The sequence below is a fragment of the Garra rufa genome, chromosome 20, assembly GCF_049309525.1.
Source record: "Garra rufa chromosome 20, GarRuf1.0, whole genome shotgun sequence".
Classification (NCBI taxonomy): domain Eukaryota; kingdom Metazoa; phylum Chordata; class Actinopteri; order Cypriniformes; family Cyprinidae; genus Garra; species Garra rufa.
In genome coordinates, this window is record NC_133380.1 from 32281062 (window position 1) to 32296185 (window position 15124).

The 15124-nt window shown below is 51.1% G+C and overlaps 57 non-coding genes across 57 annotated transcripts; 48 read left to right on the top strand and 9 right to left on the bottom strand.

The window, feature by feature from the left end:
• Positions 1–63: 63 nt before the first annotated feature.
• trnaq-uug (transfer RNA glutamine (anticodon UUG)) lies at positions 64–135 on the top strand. The gene has a single exon. It is a non-coding gene; the product is annotated as a tRNA-Gln (tRNA).
• Positions 136–249: 114 nt separating this feature from the next.
• On the top strand, positions 250–321 carry trnaq-cug (transfer RNA glutamine (anticodon CUG)). Its single transcript has one exon. It is a non-coding gene; the product is annotated as a tRNA-Gln (tRNA).
• A 756-nt stretch (positions 322–1077) lies between these two features.
• trnap-ugg (transfer RNA proline (anticodon UGG)) lies at positions 1078–1149 on the top strand. The gene has a single exon. It is a non-coding gene; the product is annotated as a tRNA-Pro (tRNA).
• Positions 1150–1246: 97 nt separating this feature from the next.
• On the top strand, positions 1247–1320 carry trnai-aau (transfer RNA isoleucine (anticodon AAU)). The gene has a single exon. It is a non-coding gene; the product is annotated as a tRNA-Ile (tRNA).
• Positions 1321–1416: 96 nt separating this feature from the next.
• trnaf-gaa (transfer RNA phenylalanine (anticodon GAA)) lies at positions 1417–1489 on the top strand. The gene has a single exon. It is a non-coding gene; the product is annotated as a tRNA-Phe (tRNA).
• Positions 1490–1625: 136 nt separating this feature from the next.
• On the top strand, positions 1626–1697 carry trnaq-uug (transfer RNA glutamine (anticodon UUG)). The gene has a single exon. It is a non-coding gene; the product is annotated as a tRNA-Gln (tRNA).
• Positions 1698–1811: 114 nt separating this feature from the next.
• Positions 1812–1883, top strand: trnaq-cug (transfer RNA glutamine (anticodon CUG)). Its single transcript has one exon. It is a non-coding gene; the product is annotated as a tRNA-Gln (tRNA).
• A 154-nt stretch (positions 1884–2037) lies between these two features.
• Positions 2038–2110, bottom strand: trnaa-agc (transfer RNA alanine (anticodon AGC)). The gene has a single exon. It is a non-coding gene; the product is annotated as a tRNA-Ala (tRNA).
• Positions 2111–2523: 413 nt separating this feature from the next.
• On the top strand, positions 2524–2596 carry trnaf-gaa (transfer RNA phenylalanine (anticodon GAA)). The gene has a single exon. It is a non-coding gene; the product is annotated as a tRNA-Phe (tRNA).
• Positions 2597–2725: 129 nt separating this feature from the next.
• On the top strand, positions 2726–2797 carry trnaq-uug (transfer RNA glutamine (anticodon UUG)). Its single transcript has one exon. It is a non-coding gene; the product is annotated as a tRNA-Gln (tRNA).
• A 109-nt stretch (positions 2798–2906) lies between these two features.
• On the top strand, positions 2907–2978 carry trnaq-cug (transfer RNA glutamine (anticodon CUG)). The gene has a single exon. It is a non-coding gene; the product is annotated as a tRNA-Gln (tRNA).
• A 154-nt stretch (positions 2979–3132) lies between these two features.
• trnaa-agc (transfer RNA alanine (anticodon AGC)) lies at positions 3133–3205 on the bottom strand. The gene has a single exon. It is a non-coding gene; the product is annotated as a tRNA-Ala (tRNA).
• A 529-nt stretch (positions 3206–3734) lies between these two features.
• On the top strand, positions 3735–3806 carry trnap-ugg (transfer RNA proline (anticodon UGG)). Its single transcript has one exon. It is a non-coding gene; the product is annotated as a tRNA-Pro (tRNA).
• Positions 3807–3903: 97 nt separating this feature from the next.
• On the top strand, positions 3904–3977 carry trnai-aau (transfer RNA isoleucine (anticodon AAU)). Its single transcript has one exon. It is a non-coding gene; the product is annotated as a tRNA-Ile (tRNA).
• A 96-nt stretch (positions 3978–4073) lies between these two features.
• Positions 4074–4146, top strand: trnaf-gaa (transfer RNA phenylalanine (anticodon GAA)). The gene has a single exon. It is a non-coding gene; the product is annotated as a tRNA-Phe (tRNA).
• A 129-nt stretch (positions 4147–4275) lies between these two features.
• trnaq-uug (transfer RNA glutamine (anticodon UUG)) lies at positions 4276–4347 on the top strand. The gene has a single exon. It is a non-coding gene; the product is annotated as a tRNA-Gln (tRNA).
• Positions 4348–4499: 152 nt separating this feature from the next.
• Positions 4500–4572, bottom strand: trnaa-agc (transfer RNA alanine (anticodon AGC)). Its single transcript has one exon. It is a non-coding gene; the product is annotated as a tRNA-Ala (tRNA).
• Positions 4573–5101: 529 nt separating this feature from the next.
• On the top strand, positions 5102–5173 carry trnap-ugg (transfer RNA proline (anticodon UGG)). Its single transcript has one exon. It is a non-coding gene; the product is annotated as a tRNA-Pro (tRNA).
• Positions 5174–5270: 97 nt separating this feature from the next.
• Positions 5271–5344, top strand: trnai-aau (transfer RNA isoleucine (anticodon AAU)). Its single transcript has one exon. It is a non-coding gene; the product is annotated as a tRNA-Ile (tRNA).
• Positions 5345–5440: 96 nt separating this feature from the next.
• On the top strand, positions 5441–5513 carry trnaf-gaa (transfer RNA phenylalanine (anticodon GAA)). Its single transcript has one exon. It is a non-coding gene; the product is annotated as a tRNA-Phe (tRNA).
• A 136-nt stretch (positions 5514–5649) lies between these two features.
• On the top strand, positions 5650–5721 carry trnaq-uug (transfer RNA glutamine (anticodon UUG)). Its single transcript has one exon. It is a non-coding gene; the product is annotated as a tRNA-Gln (tRNA).
• A 152-nt stretch (positions 5722–5873) lies between these two features.
• On the bottom strand, positions 5874–5946 carry trnaa-agc (transfer RNA alanine (anticodon AGC)). Its single transcript has one exon. It is a non-coding gene; the product is annotated as a tRNA-Ala (tRNA).
• A 529-nt stretch (positions 5947–6475) lies between these two features.
• trnap-ugg (transfer RNA proline (anticodon UGG)) lies at positions 6476–6547 on the top strand. The gene has a single exon. It is a non-coding gene; the product is annotated as a tRNA-Pro (tRNA).
• A 97-nt stretch (positions 6548–6644) lies between these two features.
• Positions 6645–6718, top strand: trnai-aau (transfer RNA isoleucine (anticodon AAU)). The gene has a single exon. It is a non-coding gene; the product is annotated as a tRNA-Ile (tRNA).
• Positions 6719–6814: 96 nt separating this feature from the next.
• trnaf-gaa (transfer RNA phenylalanine (anticodon GAA)) lies at positions 6815–6887 on the top strand. Its single transcript has one exon. It is a non-coding gene; the product is annotated as a tRNA-Phe (tRNA).
• Positions 6888–7016: 129 nt separating this feature from the next.
• trnaq-uug (transfer RNA glutamine (anticodon UUG)) lies at positions 7017–7088 on the top strand. The gene has a single exon. It is a non-coding gene; the product is annotated as a tRNA-Gln (tRNA).
• Positions 7089–7202: 114 nt separating this feature from the next.
• Positions 7203–7274, top strand: trnaq-cug (transfer RNA glutamine (anticodon CUG)). The gene has a single exon. It is a non-coding gene; the product is annotated as a tRNA-Gln (tRNA).
• Positions 7275–7428: 154 nt separating this feature from the next.
• Positions 7429–7501, bottom strand: trnaa-agc (transfer RNA alanine (anticodon AGC)). The gene has a single exon. It is a non-coding gene; the product is annotated as a tRNA-Ala (tRNA).
• Positions 7502–8030: 529 nt separating this feature from the next.
• On the top strand, positions 8031–8102 carry trnap-ugg (transfer RNA proline (anticodon UGG)). Its single transcript has one exon. It is a non-coding gene; the product is annotated as a tRNA-Pro (tRNA).
• Positions 8103–8199: 97 nt separating this feature from the next.
• On the top strand, positions 8200–8273 carry trnai-aau (transfer RNA isoleucine (anticodon AAU)). Its single transcript has one exon. It is a non-coding gene; the product is annotated as a tRNA-Ile (tRNA).
• A 96-nt stretch (positions 8274–8369) lies between these two features.
• Positions 8370–8442, top strand: trnaf-gaa (transfer RNA phenylalanine (anticodon GAA)). The gene has a single exon. It is a non-coding gene; the product is annotated as a tRNA-Phe (tRNA).
• Positions 8443–8571: 129 nt separating this feature from the next.
• trnaq-uug (transfer RNA glutamine (anticodon UUG)) lies at positions 8572–8643 on the top strand. The gene has a single exon. It is a non-coding gene; the product is annotated as a tRNA-Gln (tRNA).
• A 114-nt stretch (positions 8644–8757) lies between these two features.
• trnaq-cug (transfer RNA glutamine (anticodon CUG)) lies at positions 8758–8829 on the top strand. Its single transcript has one exon. It is a non-coding gene; the product is annotated as a tRNA-Gln (tRNA).
• Positions 8830–8981: 152 nt separating this feature from the next.
• On the bottom strand, positions 8982–9054 carry trnaa-agc (transfer RNA alanine (anticodon AGC)). Its single transcript has one exon. It is a non-coding gene; the product is annotated as a tRNA-Ala (tRNA).
• Positions 9055–9578: 524 nt separating this feature from the next.
• Positions 9579–9650, top strand: trnap-ugg (transfer RNA proline (anticodon UGG)). Its single transcript has one exon. It is a non-coding gene; the product is annotated as a tRNA-Pro (tRNA).
• Positions 9651–9747: 97 nt separating this feature from the next.
• On the top strand, positions 9748–9821 carry trnai-aau (transfer RNA isoleucine (anticodon AAU)). The gene has a single exon. It is a non-coding gene; the product is annotated as a tRNA-Ile (tRNA).
• Positions 9822–9917: 96 nt separating this feature from the next.
• trnaf-gaa (transfer RNA phenylalanine (anticodon GAA)) lies at positions 9918–9990 on the top strand. Its single transcript has one exon. It is a non-coding gene; the product is annotated as a tRNA-Phe (tRNA).
• A 136-nt stretch (positions 9991–10126) lies between these two features.
• Positions 10127–10198, top strand: trnaq-uug (transfer RNA glutamine (anticodon UUG)). The gene has a single exon. It is a non-coding gene; the product is annotated as a tRNA-Gln (tRNA).
• A 114-nt stretch (positions 10199–10312) lies between these two features.
• Positions 10313–10384, top strand: trnaq-cug (transfer RNA glutamine (anticodon CUG)). The gene has a single exon. It is a non-coding gene; the product is annotated as a tRNA-Gln (tRNA).
• A 154-nt stretch (positions 10385–10538) lies between these two features.
• On the bottom strand, positions 10539–10611 carry trnaa-agc (transfer RNA alanine (anticodon AGC)). The gene has a single exon. It is a non-coding gene; the product is annotated as a tRNA-Ala (tRNA).
• A 529-nt stretch (positions 10612–11140) lies between these two features.
• Positions 11141–11212, top strand: trnap-ugg (transfer RNA proline (anticodon UGG)). The gene has a single exon. It is a non-coding gene; the product is annotated as a tRNA-Pro (tRNA).
• A 97-nt stretch (positions 11213–11309) lies between these two features.
• trnai-aau (transfer RNA isoleucine (anticodon AAU)) lies at positions 11310–11383 on the top strand. The gene has a single exon. It is a non-coding gene; the product is annotated as a tRNA-Ile (tRNA).
• A 96-nt stretch (positions 11384–11479) lies between these two features.
• On the top strand, positions 11480–11552 carry trnaf-gaa (transfer RNA phenylalanine (anticodon GAA)). Its single transcript has one exon. It is a non-coding gene; the product is annotated as a tRNA-Phe (tRNA).
• Positions 11553–11681: 129 nt separating this feature from the next.
• On the top strand, positions 11682–11753 carry trnaq-uug (transfer RNA glutamine (anticodon UUG)). Its single transcript has one exon. It is a non-coding gene; the product is annotated as a tRNA-Gln (tRNA).
• Positions 11754–11862: 109 nt separating this feature from the next.
• trnaq-cug (transfer RNA glutamine (anticodon CUG)) lies at positions 11863–11934 on the top strand. Its single transcript has one exon. It is a non-coding gene; the product is annotated as a tRNA-Gln (tRNA).
• Positions 11935–12088: 154 nt separating this feature from the next.
• trnaa-agc (transfer RNA alanine (anticodon AGC)) lies at positions 12089–12161 on the bottom strand. Its single transcript has one exon. It is a non-coding gene; the product is annotated as a tRNA-Ala (tRNA).
• Positions 12162–12685: 524 nt separating this feature from the next.
• trnap-ugg (transfer RNA proline (anticodon UGG)) lies at positions 12686–12757 on the top strand. Its single transcript has one exon. It is a non-coding gene; the product is annotated as a tRNA-Pro (tRNA).
• Positions 12758–12854: 97 nt separating this feature from the next.
• On the top strand, positions 12855–12928 carry trnai-aau (transfer RNA isoleucine (anticodon AAU)). Its single transcript has one exon. It is a non-coding gene; the product is annotated as a tRNA-Ile (tRNA).
• Positions 12929–13024: 96 nt separating this feature from the next.
• On the top strand, positions 13025–13097 carry trnaf-gaa (transfer RNA phenylalanine (anticodon GAA)). Its single transcript has one exon. It is a non-coding gene; the product is annotated as a tRNA-Phe (tRNA).
• Positions 13098–13226: 129 nt separating this feature from the next.
• trnaq-uug (transfer RNA glutamine (anticodon UUG)) lies at positions 13227–13298 on the top strand. Its single transcript has one exon. It is a non-coding gene; the product is annotated as a tRNA-Gln (tRNA).
• Positions 13299–13407: 109 nt separating this feature from the next.
• On the top strand, positions 13408–13479 carry trnaq-cug (transfer RNA glutamine (anticodon CUG)). The gene has a single exon. It is a non-coding gene; the product is annotated as a tRNA-Gln (tRNA).
• Positions 13480–13633: 154 nt separating this feature from the next.
• trnaa-agc (transfer RNA alanine (anticodon AGC)) lies at positions 13634–13706 on the bottom strand. Its single transcript has one exon. It is a non-coding gene; the product is annotated as a tRNA-Ala (tRNA).
• A 529-nt stretch (positions 13707–14235) lies between these two features.
• Positions 14236–14307, top strand: trnap-ugg (transfer RNA proline (anticodon UGG)). The gene has a single exon. It is a non-coding gene; the product is annotated as a tRNA-Pro (tRNA).
• Positions 14308–14404: 97 nt separating this feature from the next.
• Positions 14405–14478, top strand: trnai-aau (transfer RNA isoleucine (anticodon AAU)). The gene has a single exon. It is a non-coding gene; the product is annotated as a tRNA-Ile (tRNA).
• Positions 14479–14574: 96 nt separating this feature from the next.
• On the top strand, positions 14575–14647 carry trnaf-gaa (transfer RNA phenylalanine (anticodon GAA)). The gene has a single exon. It is a non-coding gene; the product is annotated as a tRNA-Phe (tRNA).
• A 129-nt stretch (positions 14648–14776) lies between these two features.
• trnaq-uug (transfer RNA glutamine (anticodon UUG)) lies at positions 14777–14848 on the top strand. Its single transcript has one exon. It is a non-coding gene; the product is annotated as a tRNA-Gln (tRNA).
• Positions 14849–14962: 114 nt separating this feature from the next.
• trnaq-cug (transfer RNA glutamine (anticodon CUG)) lies at positions 14963–15034 on the top strand. The gene has a single exon. It is a non-coding gene; the product is annotated as a tRNA-Gln (tRNA).
• Positions 15035–15124: the final 90 nt, after the last annotated feature.

Genomic DNA, 15124 nt, shown 5'->3' on the forward strand with positions numbered 1-15124 from the left:
TGACTGGTTCCCCCTAGCCGCAACACTATCTACCTCCAGGTCAGCTGTCAAAGAGGCGCTCGTGGTTCCATGGTGTAACGGTTAGCACTCTGGACTTTGAATCCAGCGATCCGAGTTCAAATCTCGGTGGAACCTACGTGCCTTCTTGCGGCAGATAAAAACAAAAAAGGCTCAACTTTATTTTTGTTGCTGGTGAGCCGTAAGCCACTTCTTCTTTGCTTTCCTCTGAGCAGCGGCCTCTCTCGTCAAGGTTCCATGGTGTAATGGTTAGCACTCTGGACTCTGAATCCAGCGATCCGAGTTCAAATCTCGGTGGGACCTGCTTTTGCCACGAATGTGCGCAGGGCCCGTTCTGAGAAATTCTTTTGACAGCAGTGGGCCCCAAAGGCTCACGCAACTGCGAGGGTACGTTTCGCACCGCAAAAAGCGCAGTCTGTCTCCTTGGGGACGTGCGCGTAAAAGGGCAGGAGCCCTTTGGAGAATGCGGGCATCGATCCCGCTACCTCTCCCATGCTAAGCGAGCGCTCTACCATTTGAGCTAATTCCCCTGGCCGCAGAAGGCAGAATCTTCTCCCTGTTAGGTCCACCACCATTATTGAATCCATTCAAAGGCCCACTTTCATTCCTTTGCCTTTGACCTTGTCTCGAGGTGTGTCATTTCTTCCATTGCAGTTAATTTTTTCTTTCTTTTGTTGTTGCTATTTGTCTTCTTTGCTTTTGGTTATTATGATCGCCGCCAACTTGTTTGTTTTTAGACTCATTTCTTCTAATGCTTGCTTGTTTCATTCAGTGTTTTTAATGTTGTTTTTTGGGCTTTCTTGTTGTTGTTGCTTTATTACAAACGATCCACTTGGCTTTCACAAGATTGTGATCCTGTATCAGAAGTGACTGTTGCGGTCAAGTAAGTCTGCACCCCTGAGGACCGTAACAGGGTGAGTAGAGCAGGGCAGAAACAAGTTTCTCAGAAATCGAGGTGCTTTTTGCCACAAGCGCAGACTTCCGGATGCTCCCTGCATTCAAAGCCACGTGAAGAGCGTCGCTCGAGGGCAGGCGGCGGTGCGCCAGCTGCGTGAGCGTGGCTCGTTGGTCTAGGGGTATGATTCTCGCTTTGGGTGCGAGAGGTCCCGGGTTCAAATCCCGGACGAGCCCGTGGTCAGGCTTGGTCCTGAAGCTTTTCTGCCTGCTAAGGGGCCCACGAGCAGTCAGCAAACTTTGGGGAAATTGGGCAGACGTCTGGCCGGAGCCAGGCTGGTTAGCTCAGTTGGTTAGAGCGTGGTGCTAATAACGCCAAGGTCGCGGGTTCGATCCCCGTACGGGCCAACGTCTTTTGTTCTCTGTTAGCTCGTCTCTGCTCTTCTCTCAAAGCGACGGGTGGTGTCACGTAAACCCCTGCAGACCAAACCCTAGGTGGATGTGGCCGAAATAGCTCAGTTGGGAGAGCGTTAGACTGAAGATCTAAAGGTCCCTGGTTCAATCCCGGGTTTCGGCAGATGCAGCTTTCTTTTGTCTTTTGGTCGAGGGTGGCCAGTGACCAAAGCTCACTGGGATACAACCCCTCGCTCTGACTGGTTCCCCCTAGCCGCAACACTATCTACCTCCAGGTCAGCTGTCAAAGAGGCGCTCGTGGTTCCATGGTGTAACGGTTAGCACTCTGGACTTTGAATCCAGAGATCCGAGTTCAAATCTCGGTGGAACCTACGTGCCTTCTTGCGGCAGATAAAAACAAAAAAGGCTCAACTTTATTTTTGTTGCTGGTGAGCCGTAAGCCACTTCTTCTTTGCTTTCCTCTGAGCAGCGGCCTCTCTCGTCAAGGTTCCATGGTGTAATGGTTAGCACTCTGGACTCTGAATCCAGCGATCCGAGTTCAAATCTCGGTGGGACCTGCTTTTGCCACGAATGTGCGCAGGGCCCGTTCTGAGAAATTCTTTTGACAGCAGTGGGCCCCAAAGGCTCACGCAACTGCGAGGGTACGTTTCGCACCGCAAAAAGCGCAGTCTGTCTCCTTGGGGACGTGCGCGTAAAAGGGCAGGAGCCCTTTGGAGAATGCGGGCATCGATCCCGCTACCTCTCGCATGCTAAGCGAGCGCTCTACCATTTGAGCTAATTCCCCTGGCCGCAGAAGGCAGAATCTTCTCCCTGTTAGGTCGACCACCATTATTGAATCCATTCAAAGGCCCACTTTCATTCCTTTGCCTTTGACCTTGTCTCGAGGTGTGTCATTTCTTCCATTGCAGTTAATTTTTTCTTTCTTTTGTTGTTGCTATTTGTCTTCTTTGCTTTTGGTTATTATGATCGCCGCCAACTTGTTTGTTTTTAGACTCATTTCTTCTAATGCTTGCTTGTTTCATTCAGTGTTTTTAATGTTGTTTTTTGGGCTTTCTTGTTGTTGTTGCTTTATTACAAACGATCCACTTGGCTTTCACAAGATTGTGATCCTGTATCAGAAGTGACTGTTGCGGTCAAGTAAGTCTGCACCCCTGAGGACCGTAACAGGGTGAGTAGAGCAGGGCAGAAACAAGTTTGGCCGAAATAGCTCAGTTGGGAGAGCGTTAGACTGAAGATCTAAAGGTCCCTGGTTCAATCCCGGGTTTCGGCAGATGCAGCTTTCTTTTGGTCGAGGGTGGCCAGTGACCAAAACTCACTGGGATACAACCCCTCGCTCTGACTGGTTCCCCCTAGCCGCAACACTATCTACCGCCAGGTCAGCTGTCAAAAAGGCGCTCGTGGTTCCATGGTGTAACGGTTAGCACTCTGGACTTTGAATCCAGCGATCCGAGTTCAAATCTCGGTGGAACCTACGTGCCTTCTTGCGGCAGATAAAAACAAAAAAGGCTCAACTTTTGTTGCTGGTGAGCCGTAAGCCACTTCTTCTTTGCTTTCCTCTGAGCAGCGGCCTCTCTCGTCAAGGTTCCATGGTGTAATGGTTAGCACTCTGGACTCTGAATCCAGCGATCCGAGTTCAAATCTCGGTGGGACCTGCTTTTGCCACGAATGTGCGCAGGGCCCGTTCTGAGAAATTCTTTTGACAGCAGTGGGCCCCAAAGGCTCACGCAACTGCGAGGGTACGTTTCGCACCGCAAAAAGCGCAGTCTGTCTCCTTGGGGACGTGCGCGTAAAAGGGCAGGAGCCCTTTGGAGAATGCGGGCATCGATCCCGCTACCTCTCGCATGCTAAGCGAGCGCTCTACCATTTGAGCTAATTCCCCTGGCCTCAGAAGGCAGAATCTTCTCCCTGTTAGGTCCACCACCATTATTGAATCCATTCAAAGGCCCACTTTCATTCCTTTGCCTTTGACCTTGTCTCGAGGTGTGTCATTTCTTCCATTGCAGTTAATTTTTTCTTTCTTTTGTTGTTGCTATTTGTCTTCTTTGCTTTTGGTTATTATGATCGCCGCCAACTTGTTTGTTTTTAGACTCATTTCTTCTAATGCTTGCTTGTTTCATTCAGTGTTTTTAATGTTGTTTTTTGGGCTTTCTTGTTGTTGTTGCTTTATTACAAACGATCCACTTGGCTTTCACAAGATTGTGATCCTGTATCAGAAGTGACTGTTGCGGTCAAGTAAGTCTGCACCCCTGAGGACCGTAACAGGGTGAGTAGAGCAGGGCAGAAACAAGTTTCTCAGAAATCGAGGTGCTTTTTGCCACAAGCGCAGACTTCCGGATGCTCCCTGCATTCAAAGCCACGTGAAGAGCGTCGCTCGAGGGCAGGCGGCGGTGCGCCAGCTGCGTGAGCGTGGCTCGTTGGTCTAGGGGTATGATTCTCGCTTTGGGTGCGAGAGGTCCCGGGTTCAAATCCCGGACGAGCCCGTGGTCAGGCTTGGTCCTGAAGCTTTTCTGCCTGCTAAGGGGCCCACGAGCAGTCAGCAAACTTTGGGGAAATTGGGCAGACGTCTGGCCAGAGCCAGGCCGGTTAGCTCAGTTGGTTAGAGCGTGGTGCTAATAACGCCAAGGTCGCGGGTTCGATCCCCGTACGGGCCAACGTCTTTTGTTCTCTGTTAGCTCGTCTCTGCTCTTCTCTCAAAGCGACGGGTGGTGTCACGTAAACCCCTGCAGACCAAACCCTAGGGGGATGTGGCCGAAATAGCTCAGTTGGGAGAGCGTTAGACTGAAGATCTAAAGGTCCCTGGTTCAATCCCTGGTTTCGGCAGATGCAGCTTTCTTTTGGTCGAGGGTGGCCAGTGACCAAAACTCACTGGGATACAACCCCTCTCTCTGACTGGTTCCCCCTAGCCGCAACACTATCTACCTCCAGGTCAGCTGTCAAAGAGGCGCTCGTGGTTCCATGGTGTAACGGTTAGCACTCTGGACTTTGAATCCAGCGATCCGAGTTCAAATCTCGGTGGAACCTACGTGCCTTCTTGCGGCAGATAAAAACAAAAAAGGCTCAACTTTATTTTTGTTGCTGGTGAGCCGTAAGCCACTTCTTCTTTGCTTTCCTCTGAGCAGCGGCCTCTCTCGTCAAGGTTCCATGGTGTAATGGTTAAAAGGTCAGGAGCCCTTTGGAGAATGCGGGCATCGATCCCGCTACCTCTCGCATGCTAAGCGAGCGCTCTACCATTTGAGCTAATTCCCCTGGCCGCAGAAGGCAGAATCTTCTCCCTGTTAGGTCCACCACCATTATTGAATCCATTCAAAGGCCCACTTTCATTCCTTTGCCTTTGACCTTGTCTCGAGGTGTGTCATTTCTTCCATTGCAGTTAATTTTTTCTTTCTTTTGTTGTTGCTATTTGTCTTCTTTGCTTTTGGTTATTATGATCGCCGCCAACTTGTTTGTTTTTAGACTCATTTCTTCTAATGCTTGCTTGTTTCATTCAGTGTTTTTAATGTTGTTTTTTGGGCTTTCTTGTTGTTGTTGCTTTATTACAAACGATCCACTTGGCTTTCACAAGATTGTGATCCTGTATCAGAAGTGACTGTTGCGGTCAAGTAAGTCTGCACCCCTGAGGACCGTAACAGGGTGAGTAGAGCAGGGCAGAAACAAGTTTCTCAGAAATCGAGGTGCTTTTTGCCACAAGCGCAGACTTCCGGATGCTCCCTGCATTCAAAGCCACGTGAAGAGCGTCGCTCGAGGACAGGCGGCGGTGCGCCAGCTGCGTGAGCGTGGCTCGTTGGTCTAGGGGTATGATTCTCGCTTTGGGTGCGAGAGGTCCCGGGTTCAAATCCCGGACGAGCCCGTGGTCAGGCTTGGTCCTGAAGCTTTTCTGCCTGCTAAGGGGCCCACGAGCAGTCAGCAAACTTTGGGGAAATTGGGCAGACGTCTGGCCGGAGCCAGGCCGGTTAGCTCAGTTGGTTAGAGCGTGGTGCTAATAACGCCAAGGTCGTGGGTTCGATCCCCGTACGGGCCAACGTCTTTTGTTCTCTGTTAGCTCGTCTCTGCTCTTCTCTCAAAGCGACGGGTGGTGTCACGTAAACCCCTGCAGACCAAACCCTAGGTGGATGTGGCCCAAATAGCTCAGTTGGGAGAGCGTTAGACTGAAGATCTAAAGGTCCCTGGTTCAATCCCGGGTTTCGGCAGATGCAGCTATCTTTTGTCTTTTGGTCGAGGGTGGCCAGTGACCAAAACTCACTGGGATACAACCCCTCTCTCTGACTGGTTCCCCCTAGCCGCAACACTATCTACCTCCAGGTCAGCTGTCAAAGAGGCGCTCGTGGTTCCATGGTGTAACGGTAAGCACTCTGGACTTTGAATCCAGCGATCCGAGTTCAAATCTCGGTGGAACCTACGTGCCTTCTTGCGGCAGATAAAAACAAAAAAGGCTCAACTTTATTTTTGTTGCTGGTGAGCCGTAAGCCACTTCTTCTTTGCTTTCCTCTGAGCAGCGGCCTCTCTCGTCAAGGTTCCATGGTGTAATGGTTAAAAGGGCAGGAGCCCTTTGGAGAATGCGGGCATCGATCCCGCTACCTCTCGCATGCTAAGCGAGCGCTCTACCATTTGAGCTAATTCCCCTGGCCGCAGAAGGCAGAATCTTCTCCCTGTTAGGTCCACCACCATTATTGAATCCATTCAAAGGCCCACTTTCATTCCTTTGCCTTTGACCTTGTCTCGAGGTGTGTCATTTCTTCCATTGCAGTTAATTTTTTCTTTCTTTTGTTGTTGCTATTTGTCTTCTTTGCTTTTGGTTATTATGATCGCCGCCAACTTGTTTGTTTTTAGACTCATTTCTTCTAATGCTTGCTTGTTTCATTCAGTGTTTTTAATGTTGTTTTTTGGGCTTTCTTGTTGTTGTTGCTTTATTACAAACGATCCACTTGGCTTTCACAAGATTGTGATCCTGTATCAGAAGTGACTGTTGCGGTCAAGTAAGTCTGCACCCCTGAGGACCGTAACAGGGTGAGTAGAGCAGGGCAGAAACAAGTTTCTCAGAAATCGAGGTGCTTTTTGCCACAAGCGCAGACTTCCGGATGCTCCCTGCATTCAAAGCCACGTGAAGAGCGTCGCTCGAGGACAGGCGGCGGTGCGCCAGCTGCGTGAGCGTGGCTCGTTGGTCTAGGGGTATGATTCTCGCTTTGGGTGCGAGAGGTCCCGGGTTCAAATCCCGGACGAGCCCGTGGTCAGGCTTGGTCCTGAAGCTTTTCTGCCTGCTAAGGGGCCCACGAGCAGTCAGCAAACTTTGGGGAAATTGGGCAGACGTCTGGCCGGAGCCAGGCCGGTTAGCTCAGTTGGTTAGAGCGTGGTGCTAATAACGCCAAGGTCGCGGGTTCGATCCCCGTACGGGCCAACGTCTTTTGTTCTCTGTTAGCTCGTCTCTGCTCTTCTCTCAAAGTGACGGGTGGTGTCACGTAAACCCCTGCAGACCAAACCCTAGGTGGATATGGCCGAAATAGCTCAGTTGGGAGAGCGTTAGACTGAAGATCTAAAGGTCCCTGGTTCAATCCCGGGTTTTGGCAGATGCAGCTTTCTTTTGGTCGAGGGTGGCCAGTGACCAAAACTCACTGGGATACAACCCCTCGCTCTGACTGGTTCCCCCTAGCCGCAACACTATCTACCGCCAGGTCAGCTGTCAAAGAGGCGCTCGTGGTTCCATGGTGTAACGGTTAGCACTCTGGACTTTGAATCCAGCGATCCGAGTTCAAATCTCGGTGGAACCTACGTGCCTTCTTGCGGCAGATAAAAACAAAAAAGGCTCAACTTTATTTTTGTTGCTGGTGAGCCGTAAGCCACTTCTTCTTTGCTTTCCTCTGAGCAGCAGCCTCTCTCGTCAAGGTTCCATGGTGTAATGGTTAGCACTCTGGACTCTGAATCCAGCGATCCGAGTTCAAATCTCGGTGGGACCTGCTTTTGCCACGAATGTGCGCAGGGCCCGTTCTGAGAAATTCTTTTGACAGCAGTGGGCCCCAAAGGCTCACGCAACTGCGAGGGTACGTTTCGCACCGCAAAAAGCGCAGTCTGTCTCCTTGGGGACGTGCGCGTAAAAGGGCAGGAGCCCTTTGGAGAATGCGGGCATCGATCCCGCTACCTCTCGCATGCTAAGCGAGCGCTCTACCATTTGAGCTAATTCCCCTGGCCGCAGAAGGCAGAATCTTCTCCCTGTTAGGTCCACCACCATTATTGAATCCATTCAAAGGCCCACTTTCATTCCTTTGCCTTTGACCTTGTCTCGAGGTGTGTCATTTCTTCCATTGCAGTTAATTTTTTCTTTCTTTTGTTGTTGCTATTTGTCTTCTTTGCTTTTGGTTATTATGATCGCCGCCAACTTGTTTGTTTTTAGACTCATTTCTTCTAATGCTTGCTTGTTTCATTCAGTGTTTTTAATGTTGTTTTTTGGGCTTTCTTGTTGTTGTTGCTTTATTACAAACGATCCACTTGGCTTTCACAAGATTGTGATCCTGTATCAGAAGTGACTGTTGCGGTCAAGTAAGTCTGCACCCCTGAGGACCGTAACAGGGTGAGTAGAGCAGGGCAGAAACAAGTTTCTCAGAAATCGAGGTGCTTTTTGCCACAAGCGCAGACTTCCGGATGCTCCCTGCATTCAAAGCCACGTGAAGAGCGTCGCTCGAGGGCAGGCGGCGGTGCGCCAGCTGCGTGAGCGTGGCTCGTTGGTCTAGGGGTATGATTCTCGCTTTGGGTGCGAGAGGTCCCGGGTTCAAATCCCGGACGAGCCCGTGGTCAGGCTTGGTCCTGAAGCTTTTCTGCCTGCTAAGGGGCCCACGAGCAGTCAGCAAACTTTGGGGAAATTGGGCAGACGTCTGGCCGGAGCCAGGCCGGTTAGCTCAGTTGGTTAGAGCGTGGTGCTAATAACGCCAAGGTCGCGGGTTCGATCCCCGTACGGGCCAACGTCTTTTGTTCTCTGTTAGCTCGTCTCTGCTCTTCTCTCAAAGCGACGGGTGGTGTCACGTAAACCCCTGCAGACCACACCCTAGGGAGATGTGGCCGAAATAGCTCAGTTGGGAGAGCGTTAGACTGAAGATCTAAAGGTCCCTGGTTCAATCCCGGGTTTCGGCAGATGCAGCTTTCTTTTGGTCGAGGGTGGCCAGTGACCAAAACTCACTGGGATACAACCCCTCGCTCTGACTGGTTCCCCCTAGCCGCAACACTATCTACCTCCAGGTCAGCTGTCAAAGAGGCGCTCGTAGTTCCATGGTGTAACGGTTAGCACTCTGGACTTTGAATCCAGCGATCCGAGTTCAAATCTCGGTGGAACCTACGTGCCTTCTTGCGGCAGATAAAAACAAAAAAGGCTCAACTTTATTTTTGTTGCTGGTGAGCCGTAAGCCACTTCTTCTTTGCTTTCCTCTGAGCAGCGGCCTCTCTCGTCAAGGTTCCATGGTGTAATGGTTAGCACTCTGGACTCTGAATCCAGCGATCCGAGTTCAAATCTCGGTGGGACCTGCTTTTGCCACGAATGTGCGCAGGGCCCGTTCTGAGAAATTCTTTTGACAGCAGTGGGCCCCAAAGGCTCACGCAACTGCGAGGGTACTTCGCACCGCAAAGAGCGCAGTCTGTCTCCTTGGGGACGTGCGCGTAAAAGGGCAGGAGCCCTTTGGAGAATGCGGGCATCGATCCCGCTACCTCTCGCATGCTAAGCGAGCGCTCTACCATTTGAGCTAATTCCCCTGGCCGCAGAAGGCAGAATCTTCTCCCTGTTAGGTCCACCACCATTATTGAATCCATTCAAAGGCCCACTTTCATTCCTTTGCCTTTGACCTTGTCTCGAGGTGTGTCATTTCTTCCATTGCAGTTAATTTTTTCTTTCTTTTGTTGTTGCTATTTGTCTTCTTTGCTTTTGGTTATTATGATCGCCGCCAACTTGTTTGTTTTTAGACTCATTTCTTCTAATGCTTGCTTGTTTCATTCAGTGTTTTTAATGTTGTTTTTTGGGCTTTCTTGTTGTTGTTGCTTTATTACAAACGATCCACTTGGCTTTCACAAGATTGTGATCCTGTATCAGAAGTGACTGTTGCGGTCAAGTAAGTCTGCACCCCTGAGGACCGTAACAGGGTGAGTTGGGCAGAAACAAGTTTCTCAGAAATCGAGGTGCTTTTTGCCACAAGCGCAGACTTCCGGATGCTCCCTGCATTCAAAGCCACGTGAAGAGCGTCGCTCGAGGGCAGGCGGCGGTGCGCCAGCTGCGTGAGCGTGGCTCGTTGGTCTAGGGGTATGATTCTCGCTTTGGGTGCGAGAGGTCCCGTGTTCAAATCCCGGACGAGCCCGTGGTCAGGCTTGGTCCTGAAGCTTTTCTGCCTGCTAAGGGGCCCACGAGCAGTCAGCAAACTTTGGGGAAATTGGGCAGACGTCTGGCCGGAGCCAGGCCGGTTAGCTCAGTTGGTTAGAGCGTGGTGCTAATAACGCCAAGGTCGCGGGTTCGATCCCCGTACGGGCCAACGTCTTTTGTTCTCTGTTAGCTCGTCTCTGCTCTTCTCTCAAAGCGACGGGTGGTGTCACGTAAACCCCTGCAGACCACACCCTAGGGAGATGTGGCCGAAATAGCTCAGTTGGGAGAGCGTTAGACTGAAGATCTAAAGGTCCCTGGTTCAATCCCGGGTTTCGGCAGATGCAGCTTTCTTTTGTCTTTTGGTCGAGGGTGGCCAGTGACCAAAACTCACTGGGATACAACCACTCGCTCTGACTGGTTCCCCCTAGCCGCAACACTATCTACCTCCAGGTCAGCTGTCAAAGAGGCGCTCGTGGTTCCATGGTGTAACGGTTAGCACTCTGGACTTTGAATCCAGCGATCCGAGTTCAAATCTCGGTGGAACCTACGTGCCTTCTTGCGGCAGATAAAAACAAAAAAGGCTCAACTTTATTTTTGTTGCTGGTGAGCCGTAAGCCACTTCTTCTTTGCTTTCCTCTGAGCAGCGGCCTCTCTCGTCAAGGTTCCATGTTGTAATGGTTAGCACTCTGGACTCTGAATCCAGCGATCCGAGTTCAAATCTCGGTGGGACCTGCTTTTGCCACGAATGTGCTCAGGGCCCGTTCTGAGAAATTCTTTTGACAGCAGTGGGCCCCAAAGGCTCACGCAACTGCGAGGGTACGTTTCGCACCGCAAAAAGCGCAGTCTGTCTCCTTGGGGACGTGCGCGTAAAAGGGAAGGAGCCCTTTGGAGAATGCGGGCATCGATCCCGCTACCTCTCGCATGCTAAGCGAGCGCTCTACCATTTGAGCTAATTCCCCTGGCCGCAGAAGGCAGAATCTTCTCCCTGTTAGGTCCACCACCATTATTGAATCCATTCAAAGGCCCACTTTCATTCCTTTGCCTTTGACCTTGTCTCGAGGTGTGTCATTTCTTCCATTGCAGTTAATTTTTTCTTTCTTTTGTTGTTGCTATTTGTCTTCTTTGCTTTTGGTTATTATGATCGCCGCCAACTTGTTTGTTTTTAGACTCATTTCTTCTAATGCTTGCTTGTTTCATTCAGTGTTTTTAATGTTGTTTTTTGGGCTTTCTTGTTGTTGTTGCTTTATTACAAACGATCCACTTGGCTTTCACAAGATTGTGATCCTGTATCAGAAGTGACTGTTGCGGTCAAGTAAGTCTGCACCCCTGAGGACCGTAACAGGGTGAGTAGAGCAGGGCAGAAACAAGTTTCTCAGAAATCGAGGTGCTTTTTGCCACAAGCGCAGACTTCCGGATGCTCCCTGCATTCAAAGCCACGTGAAGAGCGTCGCTCGAGGGCAGGCGGCGGTGCGCCAGCTGCGTGAGCGTGGCTCGTTGGTCTAGGGGTATGATTCTCGCTTTGGGTGCGAGAGGTCCCGGGTTCAAATCCCGGACGAGCCCGTGGTCAGGCTTGGTCCTGAAGCTTTTCTGCCTGCTAAGGGGCCCACGAGCAGTCAGCAAACTTTGGGGAAATTGGGCAGACGTCTGGCCGGAGCCAGGCCGGTTAGCTCAGTTGGTTAGAGCGTGGTGCTAATAACGCCAAGGTCGCGGGTTCGATCCCCGTACGGGCCAACGTCTTTTGTTCTCTGTTAGCTCGTCTCTGCTCTTCTCTCAAAGCGACGGGTGGTGTCACGTAAACCCCTGCAGACCAAACCCTAGGTGGATGTGGCCGAAATAGCTCAGTTGGGAGAGCGTTAGACTGAAGATCTAAAGGTCCCTGGTTCAATCCCGGGTTTCGGCAGATGCAGCTTTCTTTTGGTCGAGGGTGGCCAGTGACCAAAACTCACTGGGATACAACCCCTCGCTCTGACTGGTTCCCCCTAGCCGCAACACTATCTACCGCCAGGTCAGCTGTCAAAGAGGCGCTCGTGGTTCCATGGTGTAACGGTTAGCACTCTGGACTTTGAATCCAGCGATCCGAGTTCAAATCTCGGTGGAACCTACGTTCCTTCTTGCGGCAGATAAAAACAAAAAAGGCTCAACTTTTGTTGCTGGTGAGCCGTAAGCCACTTCTTCTTTGCTTTCCTCTGAGCAGCGGCCTCTCTCGTCAAGGTTCCATGGTGTAATGGTTAGCACTCTGGACTCTGAATCCAGCGATCCGAGTTCAAATCTCGGTGGGACCTGCTTTTGCCACGAATGTGCGCAGGGCCCGTTCTGAGAAATTCTTTTGACAGCAGTGGGCCCCAAAGGCTCACGCAACTGCGAGGGTACGTTTCGCACCGCAAAAAGCGCAGTCTGTCTCCTTGGGGACGTGCGCGTAAAAGGGCAGGAGCCCTTTGGAGAATGCGGGCATCGATCCCGCTACCTCTCGCATGCTAAGCGAGCGCTCTACCATTTGAGCTAATTCCCCTGGTCACAGAAGGCAGAATCTTCTCCCTGTTAGGTCGACCACCATTATTGAATCCATTCAAAGTCCCACTTTCATTCCTTTGCCTTTGACCTTGTCTCGAGGTGTGTCATTTCTTCCATTGCAGTTAATTTTTTCTTTCTTTTGTTGTTGCTATTTGTCTTCTTTGCTTTTGGTTATTATGATCGCCGCCAACTTGTTTGTTTTTAGAATCATTTCTTCTAATGCTTGCTTGTTTCATTCTGTGTTTTTAATGTTGTTTTTTGGGCTTTCTTGTTGTTGTTGCTTTATTACAAACGATCCACTTGGCTTTCACAAGATTGTGATCCTGTATCAGAAGTGACTGTTGCGGTCAAGTAAGTCTGCACCCCTGAGGACCGTAACAGGGTGAGTAGAGCAGAAACAAGTTTCTCAGAAATCGAGGTGCTTTTTGCCACAAGCGCAGACTTCCGGATGCTCCCTGCATTCAAAGCCACGTGAAGAGCGTCGCTCGAGGGCAGGCGGCGGTGCGCCAGCTGCGTGAGCGTGGCTCGTTGGTCTAGGGGTATGATTCTCGCTTTGGGTGCGAGAGGTCCCGGGTTCAAATCCCGGACGAGCCCGTGGTCAGGCTTGGTCCTGAAGCTTTTCTGCCTGCTAAGGGGCCCACGAGCAGTCAGCAAACTTTGGGGAAATTGGGCAGACGTCTGGCCGGAGCCAGGCCGGTTAGCTCAGTTGGTTAGAGCGTGGTGCTAATAACGCCAAGGTCGCGGGTTCGATCCCCGTACGGGCCAACGTCTTTTGTTCTCTGTTAGCTCGTCTCTGCTCTTCTCTCAAAGCGACGGGTGGTGTCACGTAAACCCCTGCAGACCAAACCCTAGGTGGATGTGGCCGAAATAGCTCAGTTGGGAGAGCGTTAGACTGAAGATCTAAAGGTCCCTGGTTCAATCCCGGGTTTCGGCAGATGCAGCTTTCTTTTGGTCGAGGGTGGCCAGTGACCAAAACTCACTGGGATACAACCCCTCGCTCTGACTGGTTCCCCCTAGCCGCAACACTATCTACCGCCAGGTCAGCTGTCAAAGAGGCGCTCGTGGTTCCATGGTGTAACGGTTAGCACTCTGGACTTTGAATCCAGCGATCCGAGTTCAAATCTCGGTGGAACCTACGTTCCTTCTTGCGGCAGATAAAAACAAAAAAGGCTCAACTTTTGTTGCTGGTGAGCCGTAAGCCACTTCTTCTTTGCTTTCCTCTGAGCAGCGGCCTCTCTCGTCAAGGTTCCATGGTGTAATGGTTAGCACTCTGGACTCTGAATCCAGCGATCCGAGTTCAAATCTCGGTGGGACCTGCTTTTGCCACGAATGTGCGCAGGGCCCGTTCTGAGAAATTCTTTTGACAGCAGTGGGCCCCAAAGGCTCACGCAACTGCGAGGGTACGTTTCGCACCGCAAAAAGCGCAGTCTGTCTCCTTGGGGACGTGCGCGTAAAAGGGCAGGAGCCCTTTGGAGAATGCGGGCATCGATCCCGCTACCTCTCGCATGCTAAGCGAGCGCTCTACCATTTGAGCTAATTCCCCTGGTCGCAGAAGGCAGAATCTTCTCCCTGTTAGGTCGACCACCATTATTGAATCCATTCAAAGTCCCACTTTCATTCCTTTGCCTTTGACCTTGTCTCGAGGTGTGTCATTTCTTCCATTGCAGTTAATTTTTTCTTTCTTTTGTTGTTGCTATTTGTCTTCTTTGCTTTTGGTTATTATGATCGCCGCCAACTTGTTTGTTTTTAGAATCATTTCTTCTAATGCTTGCTTGTTTCATTCTGTGTTTTTAATGTTGTTTTTTGGGCTTTCTTGTTGTTGTTGCTTTATTACAAACGATCCACTTGGCTTTCACAAGATTGTGATCCTGTATCAGAAGTGACTGTTGCGGTCAAGTAAGTCTGCACCCCTGAGGACCGTAACAGGGTGAGTAGAGCAGGGCAGAAACAAGTTTCTCAGAAATCGAGGTGCTTTTTGCCACAAGCGCAGACTTCCGGATGCTCCCTGCATTCAAAGCCACGTGAAGAGCGTCGCTCGAGGGCAGGCGGCGGTGCGCCAGCTGCGTGAGCGTGCCTCGTTGGTCTAGGGGTATGATTCTCGCTTTGGGTGCGAGAGGTCCCGGGTTCAAATCCCGGACGAGCCCGTGGTCAGGCTTGGTCCTGAAGCTTTTCTGCCTGCTAAGGGGCCCACGAGCAGTCAGCAAACTTTGGGGAAATTGGGCAGACGTCTGGCCGGAGCCAGGCCGGTTAGCTCAGTTGGTTAGAGCGTGGTGCTAATAACGCCAAGGTCGCGGGTTCGATCCCCGTACGGGCCAACGTCTTTTGTTCTCTGTTAGCTCGTCTCTGCTCTTCTCTCAAAGCGACGGGTGGTGTCACGTAAACCCCTGCAGACCAAACCCTAGGTGGATGTGGCCGAAATAGCTCAGTTGGGAGAGCGTTAGACTGAAGATCTAAAGGTCCCTGGTTCAATCCCGGGTTTCGGCAGATGCAGCTTTCTTTTGGTCGAGGGTGGCCAGTGACCAAAACTCACTGGGATACAACCCCTCGCTCTGACTGGTTCCCCCTAGCCGCAACACTATCTACCTCCAGGTCAGCTGTCAAAGAGGCGCTCGTGGTTCCATGGTGTAACGGTTAGCACTCTGGACTTTGAATCCAGCGATCCGAGTTCAAATCTCGGTGGAACCTACGTGCCTTCTTGCGGCAGATAAAAACAAAAAAGGCTCAACTTTATTTTTGTTGCTGGTGAGCCGTAAGCCACTTCTTCTTTGCTTTCCTCTGAGCAGCGGCCTCTCTCGTCAAGGTTCCGTGGTGTAATGGTTAGCACTCTGGACTCTGAATCCAGCGATCAGAGTTCAAATCTCGGTGGGACCTGCTTTTGCCACGAATGTGCGCAGGGCCCGTTCTGAGAAATTCTTTTGACAGCAGTGGGCCCCAAAGGCTCACGCAACTGCGAGGGTACGT